General features: G+C 40.6%; 3 non-coding genes across 3 annotated transcripts; 2 read left to right on the top strand and 1 right to left on the bottom strand.

The window, feature by feature from the left end:
- Window positions 1-4,025: 4,025 nt before the first annotated feature.
- Window positions 4,026-4,098, top strand: TRNAV-CAC (transfer RNA valine (anticodon CAC)). The gene has a single exon. It is a non-coding gene; the product is annotated as a tRNA-Val (tRNA).
- A 1,791-nt stretch (window positions 4,099-5,889) lies between these two features.
- TRNAT-AGU (transfer RNA threonine (anticodon AGU)) lies at window positions 5,890-5,964 on the bottom strand. Its single transcript has one exon. It is a non-coding gene; the product is annotated as a tRNA-Thr (tRNA).
- Window positions 5,965-11,470: 5,506 nt separating this feature from the next.
- On the top strand, window positions 11,471-11,553 carry TRNAL-UAA (transfer RNA leucine (anticodon UAA)). The gene has a single exon. It is a non-coding gene; the product is annotated as a tRNA-Leu (tRNA).
- Window positions 11,554-12,781: the final 1,228 nt, after the last annotated feature.

Here is a 12,781-nt window from a genome sequence, read left to right as displayed (position 1 = left end):
AGGTGGGCGGATCACCTGAAGTCAGGAGTTCAAGAACAGCCTGGCCAACATGGTGAAACCCTGTGCCTACTAAAAATACAAAAAATAGTCAGGTGTAGTGGCACGTGCCTGTAGTCCCAGCTACCTGGGAGGCTGAGGCACGAGAATGGCTTGAACCTGGGAGGCAGAGGTTGCAGTGAGCTGAGGTTGTGCCACTGCACTCCAGCCTGGGCAACAGAGTGACACTGTCTCAAAAAAAAAAAAAGAACATATTAGTAGTTGTGGTGGGGTGGGTGCCATGGGAAGTGAGTGTAACTAATTAAGTGGTGGCACCCGCAGGGAAATCTTTGTTGTGATGAAACTTTTTTTTCTGGTTTCCAGCGATAGTTACACAAATCTACACATGATAAAATGACCTAGAACTATATACAAACAATGTACCAATGTCAGATTCTTAGGTTTGATATTGTACTATAGTTATATAACATGCAGCCATTGGGGGGAACTAAATTAAGGGTACAGGGGACTTCTCTGTACTATCTTTGTAATGGCCTGTAAATCTATAATTATTTCAAAATTAAAAATTTTAAAACCTGATGGTAGTGGGGCATGGTGGCCCACATTGGTAATCCCAGCTACTCAGGAGGCTGAGGCAGGAGAATCACTTGAACCCAGGAGGCAGAGGCTGCAGTGAGTTGAGATTGCACCACAGTACTTTAGCCTGGGCAATAGAGCGAGACTCCATCTCAAAAAAAAAGAAAAGTAATAAGAATGTTCTCTAATCAATACAGAATTAAACTAGAAATCAGTAACAGAAACAAAGGAAAATATCCCCAAATGCTTGGGGAAATTACATCACACTCCCAAACAACCTATGGGTTAAAGATAAGTTACAAGAGAAATTAGAAAATAGTTTGAACTAAAAATAATAAAGTACAACATATCCAAACTTATTGACAGCTGCTAACACTGTTCTTGGATGGAAAGCTATAGATTTATATACATATATTCTCCAGTCGGGCATGTAAGAAGCTACAAGTCATCACTAAGTCCTAAAAACAAGTAAAACCTGAACAAACTGAAAACCCAAGTCTTCTTAGGTCTGTCAGAAAAAATGAGGTCACAGGGCAAGCCACTGCTCCCAAAATTGAAAAAGACAAATACAGAGAATCACAACTTACCAGAGAAGAAACCCACAGAACAGACACCATGTGAACTAGCGCTGGAGCAGGGAAACCTGAAATCTAATTAGCAAATTGTTGGTGGCTCAACATTGGCAAGTCTAGGAGATAAAAACTCCAGAACTCAGTCATCTGTACCCCACGATTTTGTTAATTTTACCTCAGGAGCTTGACCAGATTGTCATAGTGAATATGGGAGAAAAATCCCCTCTATCTCTGGTAGCAGGTGGGTCAAGAACCAGTTTGCAATTGGCCAGAGCATTTTGTTCTCTTAATAAGGTCTGCCCTCAGGAGAAACCATTTAACCTCAGCCTAACCTGCTGGGGTTTTTTCAGAGCCCAACTGATCTGCGGGAAGGGAAATAACCAATTCCAGCCCACTCTAGCCATCCAGTCCCACCTAAAGTGGGGGAAAACCTAGGAAGCATGTTTAAAGTTGACAGTCCAGAGACACAGGTTCACTAATAGACTGATACCTACTTGTGGGACTACAGAATGCTTTATTCCGCCCACACCTTTCCACAACATTACTAAAGACCTGCTTATAGCACCTCACTTTACCCAGTGGAGCATGTCCTGCTGTCAAGAAAAAATAACAAGGCACAATAAAAAGCAAAATACACAGAAGAGACAGAGCAAGCATCAGAATCAGACTCAGATATGACAGGGATGTTGGAATTCTCAGACGAGGAATTTGAAACAACTGATTAAGATGCTAGGGGCTTTGGCCAGGCGAGGTGGCTCACACCTGTAATCCCAGCACTTTGGGAGGCTCAGGTGGGCGGATCACATAAGGCTAGGACTTCCAGACCAGCCTGACCAACATGATGAAACCCCGTCTCCACTAAAAATACAAAAAAAATTAGCCAAGCCTGGTGGTACATGTCTGTAATCCCAGCTACTCAGGAGGCTAAGGCATGAGAATTGATTGAACCCATGAAGCAGAGATTGCAGTGAGCCACTGCACTGCATCCTGGGTGACAAAGCGAGGCTCTGTCTCAAAAAAAAAGAAAAAAAAAGACGCAAAAGGCTCTAATGTATAAAAAAGATGGCATGCAAGAACAGATGGGCAATGTAAGCAGAGAGATGGAAATTCTGAGAAAGAGCCAAAAAGACGTGCTAGTGATCAAAAACACTATAACATCAAGATAATGAAAAGACAAGCCACACAGTGGGAGAAAATATTTGCTAAAGATATACCAGATAAAGTACTCTTATTCAAAATCTACAAAGAGCTCTTAAAATTCAACAGTAAGAACACAACCTCATGAAAAAAAAAATGGCCAAAGACCTTAACAATCATGTGACCAAAGAAGATATACAGATGAAAAATAAGCATATGAAAAGGTGTTCCGCATCATATGTCATCAGGCAAATGAACATTAAAACAAAAATAAGATATCACTACACACCTATCAGAACAGCTAAAGTCCAGAACACTGACAACAGCAAATTTTGGTGAGGCTTTGGACTAACAGGAACTCTGATTCATTCCTGGTGGAATCACAAATGACACAGCTACTTTAAGAGACAGTTTGATGGTTTCTTGCAAAAGTAAACTTATTCTTCTCACACAATCCAGTTGTACTCCTTGGTATCTAACCCAAAAGAGTTGAAAAATTATGTCCACATAAAAATCTGTACACAGATGTTTATAGCACCTTTATTCATAATTGCCAAAATTTGGAAGCAACCAAAATATTATTCAGTAAGTGAATGGATTAACTGTGATATATGTAGACAATGGAATATTATTCAGCATTAAAAAGAAATGAGATATCAACCCATGAAAAGACATGGAGGAAACTTAAATGCACATTACTAATAAGCCAATCTGAAAAAGCAAATATTGTGTAATTGTAATTATATGACATTCTGGAAAGGCAAAACTATGAACACAGTAAAAAGATCAGTCGTTGTCAGGGTTTGTGAGGATGGAGGGATGAACAGCCCAAGCACAGAGAATTTTTAAGGCAGTGAAACTACTCTGCATGATACTATATTGGTGGGTATATATCATACTTTTGTGCAAATGGATAGAATGTACAACACCAAGAGTGAAGCCTAATGTAAACTCCGGTCTGTGGGTGATGATGGTATGTCCAGATAGGTCAACAATTGTAATGAATGTACTATTCTAGTGAGGCATGTTGATAGTGAGGGAGTTATGCATGTGCGGGGGCAGGGGGTATATGGGAAATCTCTGTACCTTCTGCTCAAAGTTTTGCTGTGAATCTAGAACCTCTCTTTAAAAAAAAAAAGTCTATAAAATGCATATGTAAGAAAGAAGAAAGGTTTATGTTTGTGGAACTTTATGAAGGGAAATGAAGCTTGGGACTTTAAGCTCGGTGGAGAATTGATTCAGAGAGTCAACCCTAGAATCGGTACGGACAGTCGTGAAGAACAGATATGAAGGGCCTGAACGAGGGACCTATCAACAACAGAGGAGAAGGACATTTTATAAAGTCTGAATGTAAGCTCAGTAGAATTTTGCAACGATTTTGACGCTAGGTGAGAGAGTGAGAAGGAATTCTGAGGTAAGCAGAAGGACAAATTCCAGTCATCACGTCAAGTAAGTAAACGTCAAATCTGGTCAGAGCCAAGATGTTTGAGATTTATCTTATGGAGGTTATAGTTTTAGTATAAGGCTCATAGAACTCAAATACTTAGCAATTTCTGGGTTTTGGATATTTCCTAATCTCGATGTGGTGCTTGTTTTGTAGCAGTTTTAAAATGCGATTGTAGACACTGACTTGAATAGAAAGAAAACAAATTTCTAGGAAGGCGGGATGATTAATAGTGAATTCCTGATTAGGTCCAGCAGGATAGTTCCTTCTCTTAGGGGTTTCTATGATACGAGTTAGGGGTTTCCGTAGTGTAGTGGTTATTACGTTAGCCTCACACGCGAAAAGTCCCCGGTTCAAAACCGGGCGGGAACATTATATTGTCCTCAATTTTGTCTTCCTAAAACTTAAAGCGACCGCTTGTCTTCCTAAAATTTACAGCGACCGTTTTTAGGACTCCCGCTCTTAGAACCCCGTCCATTCGAATAAATGACTATACGCCTGTAAGTAGTTTACGCTGTGTAACTCAGTACTACGAATACGACTTGCTCTCTTCCTACACCAGATTTAGAGAAGAGGGAGCCCCGTGGGAGCCCAAAGACAACAGGAGGCTAAAGGAAGAAGGAGCATATATCTATGTTGAAAGATCCCAGGCTGGTGCCATTTGATGGGATTTGGAAGGAGGTGGAGTTGCCTGAGAAAAGAGTAACTTGAATTGTATAAGAAATGTTACTTTGTTAGAGAAGACTAATAAAAGCATGACTTTCAAAATTCTTTTTATACTGGAACATTTCCCTGCTTAGTACTTTTTTTTTTTTTTTTTTTTTTTGAGACAGAGTCTCGCTCTGTTGCCCAGGCTGGGGTGCAGTGGCTGTAACCTCCACCTCCTGGGTTCAAGCAATTCTCCTGCCTCAGCCTCCCAAGTAGCTGAGACTACAGGCGTGCGCCACCACGCCTGGCTACTTTTTGTATTTTTAGTGGAGACGGGGTTTCACTATATTGGCCAGGCTGCTCTCACCCTCCTGACCTTGTGATCCGCCCACCTCAGCTTCCCGAAGTGCTGGGATTAGAGGCGTGAGCCACCGCGCCTCACCTCTGGTTAGTACTTTTAAGTGCTCAAGCCTTCTAGCTGTACTTGATATCATTGACTATCACTTTAGATTTCACTCCATTTCAAGGTGTCTCTAAAATCCAGTCTTTTGACAAATAACCACATTCCCAATCAGGACCGTCTTCCCAGTCACGACTGTCTTCATGGGCATGCGACCTACGCATTTGCACAAGGCCAGGCACTTGATTTAATGCTCTGCTATTGCTGGTTTGAAATTCCTAATTTTCTTAAACAAGGAACATTTCCATTTTGCACTGCACTCATAAATTACGTAACTGGTTTTTCTCCTAAATGCTCACAAAGGAGTAATCATCCAATGTAATCATTCCTTACAGGGAGAAGCAAAAAGCTGAGCGCAATACTGCAACAAGGAATGTTATGAGGGAAGGCATTTGTAGAATGTGATACTTTGAAGATATAATTGATAATTTTTTTTTCTTTAAAGAGCAGCTAAAACATAACACTGTATCCAGGGTTTGATTAATTTTTTTCCATCATTTTATTTTTATCTGTCTAATAAATGATCCACAACTTCAGGCCCCATTTGCTTCCAGCCTCTTGTTAGGTTTTTTGTTTTTGTTTGTGTTTTCTTTTGGTGTTTCACTAATCATTCTTCTTATCCTCTCAAGACGTTGTCATGTTACTCCACTTTTCAATATATTCAGTGAAATTCTAGAGTTCAGAATCATGCAAGGAGGAAGTTATCACAACACTCAATTTATGCCATATGTATGTCTCATCTCCTTCCTTGCCTTCCTTTTGAATTGTATTAAAAGCAAAAATGTTACGTGAAGCTGTAAGTTCCTTAGAAATATGAAAAATAGCTACAAAAATTTAAACGTAGAAAATTGCAGCTCAATTCTAGATGGTTCTAGACGGTTGGTCTCTGGCATAGATTTAGCTAATTCATCGTAAATATTTCCAACCCATCACCACGTTCCTCTACAATGTGCCTCAGACATCGAGATTCAAGGTTTGCTGCTTTATTAGGTATAAATCCAAGTCAGGTTTAACTAGTGACAAGAATTTACCTAAGTTTAGGGGAAGAAATAAAGAGGCCTCGCTGGGATTCGAACCCAGGATCATCCTGTTTACTAGACAGGCGCTTTAACCAGCTAAGCCACGAAGCCTCACCTGTGTTGTGGGGGGGTAATTTATTATTTTATAAAAATTTACACCTCAGCCTGTCAATGTTTCTACCTCAGTGATTTTCTTTGTAGTAACACAATACCACATTTCTGGATCTCAGTCAAAACCAGAGAATAATGTTCTTGCTGTAGAATAAGAACAGGTGCTGAATTAAGAAGACTGTTTTCCTTTAGGAAACTGCTCTAAATGTCAAGAACACCTCCAGACGATAAGCTCTGGCGGCCAGGTAGAAAACTCGCTTGGTTTTGAGAACAATTACATCTCTTATGCCTGGCAGTGAATTTGCCTTCTGATGAACTCTCATTTCATTTGTTCATTCAGTGGGTAAGTGGTAACAGGAAAAACACTCTCTCTACATTTTTCTCTAACTTGGCCCCCAATGATTCTGCCTGTCCGGCATGCAAAATATAGTCACCCTGGCCACGTCTGACTTCTTTGCAACATGAACTCGACCTCTAGGATGGCGTTATCAAAATCAGGTAAAGGTGCAGATTAAATTCCTTGGGTAAATTTTTTCGGCCGGGCGTGGTGGCTCACGCCTGTAATCCCAGCACTTTGGGAGGCCGAGGCGGGCGGATCACGAGGTCAGAAGATTGAGACCATCCTGGCTAACGTGGTGAAACCCCGTCTCTACTAAAAATACAAAAAATTAGCCAGGGGTGGTGGCGGGCCCCTGTTAGTCCCAGCTACTCGGGAGGCTGAAGCAGGAGAATCGCTTGAACCCGGGAGGCGGAGCTTGCAGTGAGCCAAGATCGCGCCATTGCACTCCAGCCTGGATGACAGAGCGAGACTCCGTTTCAAAAAAAAAATTTTTTTTTTCAAATAAGGTTCTACTTAGTTTGAACATCTATGTACTTAAGATACAAGTTACCTGTCTCCCAACTACAGGCAGAGGAGACATAGGATAATCTCGATACACAATCCTATTCAAAAAGAACAAAAACAAGAGGAAAAAGAGAAACAAAAAACAAAAAACAAGAGTCACACTGGTCTGTAGCAATTGTAGAATTCAGTGGGCACATAACGCTAGTGCGTTGATTGGAACTCAGTAATGCCGTCTGAGAATGACTCCCTAGGCTCTTTGGTTCATCTCCTGGGATCTTATTCCACACTCAGATTCATCCATTCTTTTAATAAGAAATATCATTTACTTGCAGCTGAATGGTTTTCTTAGCCTACTTCTTTCCCATAGTAGTCTGGGAGGAAGAGGGGTGAGGTCCAAATTCTTTTCATTTTATGCTGTCCTTTATTCCTTTCAGTCCAGACTGTCAATGTTCAAATACTCTAATTTTCTTCAAAAAATGTGACTTTATGAAACTTACTGAAGTTTATTCCTTTAGACCAGGGGTTCACAAACTATAGCCCACAGGCCAAATCTGGCCTTATATCTGTTTTTATAAAGCTTTATTGGAACATAACCACGTTCATTCATTTAGCATTATCTGTAGCTGCTTTCCTGCAACAGCTGATTTGTGTAATTGCCACATCAACTGAATGGCCCACAAAGCCTAAAATGTTTACTATCTGGGTCTTTAAAGAAAAAGTTTTCCAGGCCAGAAGCAGTGGTTCACCCCCATAATCCCAGCACTTTGGGAGGCCAAGACAGGAGGATCACTTGAGCCCAGGAGTTTGAGACCAGCCTGGCCAACCTGGTGAAAACCCCTCTTTACTAAAAACACACAAAAAAATTAGCCGGGTATGGTGGTAGTCCCAGCTACTTGGGAGGCTAAGGCAGGAGAATCACTTGAACCTGGGATGTGGAGGGTGCAGTGAGCCAAGATCGAACCACTCACTGCCCTCCAGCCTGGGCAACAGAGCCAGACTCTGCCTCAATAAAAAAAAATTTTTTTTAAAGTTCGCCAATCTCTTTTAAAACAAAAGCCACATTCATGAAAATAATGCCTTGTCTCCCTTTGGCTTCCCATAAAACTGCAGTAGGGCCACAGTCTTAAGAGTTGTAGAGTTATTGTTTAAACTATAGGATCCTTAAGGTATGTCCTTAAGAACCTCAGGGGTTTGTTTAGATACCACCTTAAGTCTCTCTGTGGTATTAATAAAGGACTTACAATAACACCCTTGGCTTCATCTTTAGACCACATTTTCTGATCGTACTCTAGACAATAAGCTAAAACATTTGTAAGACTCGCATCATTTATTTCTCTTCTCTCAGGTATCCCAGTCCCAAACTGACAGCAGGCGATGCCTGAAAACAGTTATTTCACATACTTATGTCCAGTATATTTTTCTTGTTGTTCGCAATTTTCCTAACAGTGACTTCTTCACAGGTAGAAGCAGAAACCCATATCTCTTTTATTGGTGTTCTTTTTCAATAGTATTATAATTTCAAGTTCCATCCACATTATTGCATGTATATCTACTCTTTTACTTTTTATATTGCTTAATAGCCTATGGTGTGCATTTATAACAGTTTACCTGTCCACTTTCCAATAATAAATATTAAATTTTCTTTCAATTTCAAAAGACTAAAATAAGGCTGTGATTAACTTTATCACATGTGTACTCTCGGTAGTTGTGTAAGATTTGAGGCAGTGGATAGGGTGGGGGAAGATTTATGCCTAGGAGCAGAGCAGTTACATCATAGAATGTGAATATACTTAATTTGAATAAGAAGTACTCCAGAATGGCTTCATTAATTTAAACTTCGACTGGCAGGACAGGAGGGTTCTTTTATCACTAGTCCTGCAAAAATTGATTTTATTCAGCTTCTAGTTTTGCCAGTGTAATGACAGTAAATGCGATATATCTTTTTACTTTTTATTTCTGTGATTACTAAAGGTTTTGTGCAATCTTTGTTAGTCATGACATATTTCTCTCCTTTAATTGCCTGTCCTATCTTTTGTTCATTTCCTTTTGATCTTGCTGTCCTTCTCTTGCAGATTTTCATGGCTTCTTGATATATATTAAGCCCTTGCCATTTTTGGAGACAATTCAAACATATTCTCCCATTAGTGCATCTATCTACATATTTATTTTTCTACTGTATCCTTTACCTTACATATTCTTGATTTTTTAATTTAAGATTTTTTTTAGCCGGGCGCGGTGGCTCACGCCTGTAATTCCAGCACATTGGGAAGCCGAGGCGGGGGGATCACCTGAGGTCGGGAGTTGGAGACCACCCTGACCAACATGGAGAAACCCCTGTCTCTACTAAAAATACAAAATTTGCCAGGCATGGTGGTACATGCCTGTAATCCCAGCTACTCGGGAGGCTGAGGCAGGAGAATCGCTTGAACCTGGGAGGCGGAGGTTGCGGAAGGCTGAGATCGCGCCATTGCACTCCAGCCTGGGCAACAAGAGCGAAACTCCGTCTCAAAAAAAAAAAAAAAAAAAAGATTTTTTTAAAGGTGGGGGTTTTGCTATGTTGGCCAGACTGGCACTGAACTCCTAGGCTCAAGCAACCCTCCTGCCTCAGTCTCCCCAGTAGCTAGACTACAGTGGCTATATTCTTGATTTTAATGTAAGCAAATATGTCTTCTTTGTTTTTTGCCTTATGGTTTGTGCTTTTGAAGTTTTCAAAAGTTTTCTGCTCCTGGGTATAAGGATGTTCTCCTTCATATACATTTTTTTTTTTTTTTTTTTTTTTTTTTTTTTTTTTTTTGAGACGGAGTCTCCCTCTGTCGCCTAGGCTGGAGTGCAGTGGCACAATCTGGGCTCACAGCAACCTCCACCTCCCCGGCTCAGGCGACTCTCCTGCCTCACCCTTCCGAGTAGCTGGAATTACAGGCATGCGCCACCATGCCCAGCTAATTTTGTATTTTTATTAGAGACGGGGTTTCGTCATGTTGGCCAGGATAGTCTCCAACTTCCGACCTCAGGTGATCTGCCCGCCTCGGCCTGCCAAAATGCTGGGATTATAGCTGGAGCCACTGAGGCCGACCATCCTTCATATACTTCGAATAGTTTTCTTTTTTACTGTCACATGTAGATATTTAAACCCTCTAGATAAGTGTACTTTAAAAATCTTCACAGCTGATTGATTCTGCTCTGTAGTTTAAGAGCTAACAGCAATAGAATATTCTGAACATTTTTATGTCTATCTATTTATGATGGTTTCTTTCTCTGATATGCTTTTCATGGAACCTTCCAGTCACCTCCATTCCCATCCTCAAGTCAGTTCTTGCCCCAGCAGCGAGAGACCTGAATTTCCTTCAGTGTTTGGTAGAAGCGGGAATCTCTCAGGCCGTATCTCTTCTTCTAGGAATGGAACCTTGATCTGGCCAGAGACAGAACCCAGAGCCCAACAGCCAAAGGACTTCAGGGGTCCATTCCTTTTCCATGGCTTCATCAGGCAGAGAAAGATCCTGATGTGGACCCAAGCAGTCCTGAGCATCACAAATAAGACCTGGACTCCTGTTTCCTCAGCTGATGAGATTCTGAGGAGATGTTCTCTGACTTTCTTTGCTTGTCTGCTGCAGACCACACAACCTTTGCATATTGTGGTGCTTTCCTCTGATTACCTGAAAAACAAAGGGGCACGCCACACACTAGGTGTTCAGTATTGTTACATAAATTAATTATATTCCAACCCTACTTCAGGATTTCATTTCAGCTCTGTGTCCTCCAGACCCTAAACTTCCTTTCTACGAGCTTATTTCATGAGTTCTTAAATTCCCCATGACAGCTTTAGCACCCTTCACTGAGTGCCGTTTAGCAGACTATTGAAGTTAGAATTACTTGAGGGTGCTTGGTAAGATTAAGATTCTTGGGACCCATAGTAAATCGCTTTAGTCAGGATCATTGCACGAGGGGTTCTAGAATCCACATTTGTAATAAGTCCACCAGGAGATACTTTAGCCACAAGAATTGGATTCTTTGTTGTAACAATTGCGAGCTTTTCCGGGAGCACTTAGAGTTCTGGGGCTGCGTATTTCTGTGCAGCCCACACACAGCTCAATATAGTCCTTTTGTTGATAGGTTGCATTGTCAGTTTAAAGCATTTTGTCATTAAAATCAAAGAATTTGAACTGCCTTTCTGTCCACTAAAGATCTTAAAATTTACCCCAGCATAAACTCGTTTTAATATAATAAACCTTGGGCCCCCAGTCCTTATGCCTCCAATGACATCAGTGTGTCTGGAGTGGAGGTTTGAATTCAGCAGGCAAAACAGTGATCTCTGAAGAAAAAATCGGGACAGTGCCTTTAGTGAAGTAGAAGTAGTAGGTGGTGTTAATGCTGTGGTTTCCACTAGGGCACTCCCTCCCCTCATCTCTCCACCCTTCCCCTCCAACCGCTCCCTTGTTTTTCTTTTCAAATCAGGTACAAACAAAAATTTCTCCGGAAATTTTTGACCAAGTGAGGAGACTCAGGAGAAGTGATTGATGAACACATGCTGTGTTTTCCTATTATATCCTCCTTATATTTTAATACAATTCAGTAAGAACAGGAATAATTCGGTACTTCCTTAACTCTCAGTGCAAATGCCTTTGTTGTTATAAAAAAATGATTGCCTGAAGATTTGCCCCAGTCACCGGGATGGCCGAGTGGTTAAGGCGTTGGACTTAAGATCCAATGGGCTGGTGCCCGCGTGGGTTCGAACCCCACTCTCGGTAGGTTAAGTTTTCGACTCCTTTCAATACCAGCATTTAAAAAGTACGCGAAGGTAACTTCCTTGTTTTTCTACCCCTTTGCGTTAACAATAACTTTTTTTGTCTTCAAATCTAAAGAAATCGCCTCAACAGGCAGTAGTGCGTGAATGATTCTCTACCACAACCTATCAGATTGCCAATAGAAGGAAAAATCCCTCATATCCACCGCTCACATCCATGGCCTACTCCAGGACTTTCAATTCCACCAGGAATTGAACCTCTGAGGCTATTTGACCGGAAGGCCACAGGTAAGAAACTCTAGTTCTGGGTACCTCCCAGGAAATAAGAGCCACTCCCCAGGATTTTCATAGTTTCCAAATGATTGTACAAGAAAAGCCCAACCCTTAGCTAGGGCTGTCTCTCACACACTCTGAAGAGCATGGTTGAGTCCTTCTCAACAGAGTTTACCTTGTTTTTTCCAGTTTGAAATGTGAAAATGATCCCTCAGGGAGTTTTATTTTGCATTTAACTGGTTATATTGTCCTTGAGCACCTTTTTATATGTTTAAAAGCCATTTGTATTTCCTTTTCTGTTACATGCATAGTATTCTGTGCTAATTTTTCTACTTAGTTGTTAGGTCTTTCTCTTATGATTTGTAGGGTCTCTTTAAATATGGCTTGATTAAACTTTGTTTTGACATGAATCACAAGTAGTCTAGTTTGTTGTCTTTGAACTTTGGGGTGGCTTGGGACATGTGAAAATGGGTATCTATGCAACCACCAAAGTTATCAGTCTTTTCTTCAAGTTTTATGTTTAACTTAGATATGCCTTTCCCCATTATGAGGTCATTTCACAAAATAACTTTATATCTTCTAGAATATTCTTTTTTACATTTAATTATTTGATCTCATTTTTCCTCTGGTGTAATATGTGAGGTAGAGATCCAACTCTGCATTAGTTCCAGCAGACTACCACTAATCCCAACACCATTACTGAATACTCATATTTCCCAGAGTGATTGAAATGACAGCATACTAAATTCTGTTGCCTTTAAAATTCATAGGACCTTGTGTCTCTAGGAGCATTTGAAAGAGTGGACTTTGGAACTCAGCAATCAGATGTCCTAATTCTGGCTTTCCCATGGAATCTCTGGATCTTGATTTCCTCATTTGTTAAATAAAGATAATCCCTACTTCATAGAAGGGAGTTGTAAGGATTAAAAGAAATTATATATATATATATATATATACAC

This window comes from Pan troglodytes, chromosome 5, assembly GCF_028858775.2.
Source record: "Pan troglodytes isolate AG18354 chromosome 5, NHGRI_mPanTro3-v2.0_pri, whole genome shotgun sequence".
Lineage (NCBI taxonomy): Eukaryota > Metazoa > Chordata > Mammalia > Primates > Hominidae > Pan > Pan troglodytes.
This window is presented reverse-complemented; position numbering and strand designations above follow the sequence as displayed.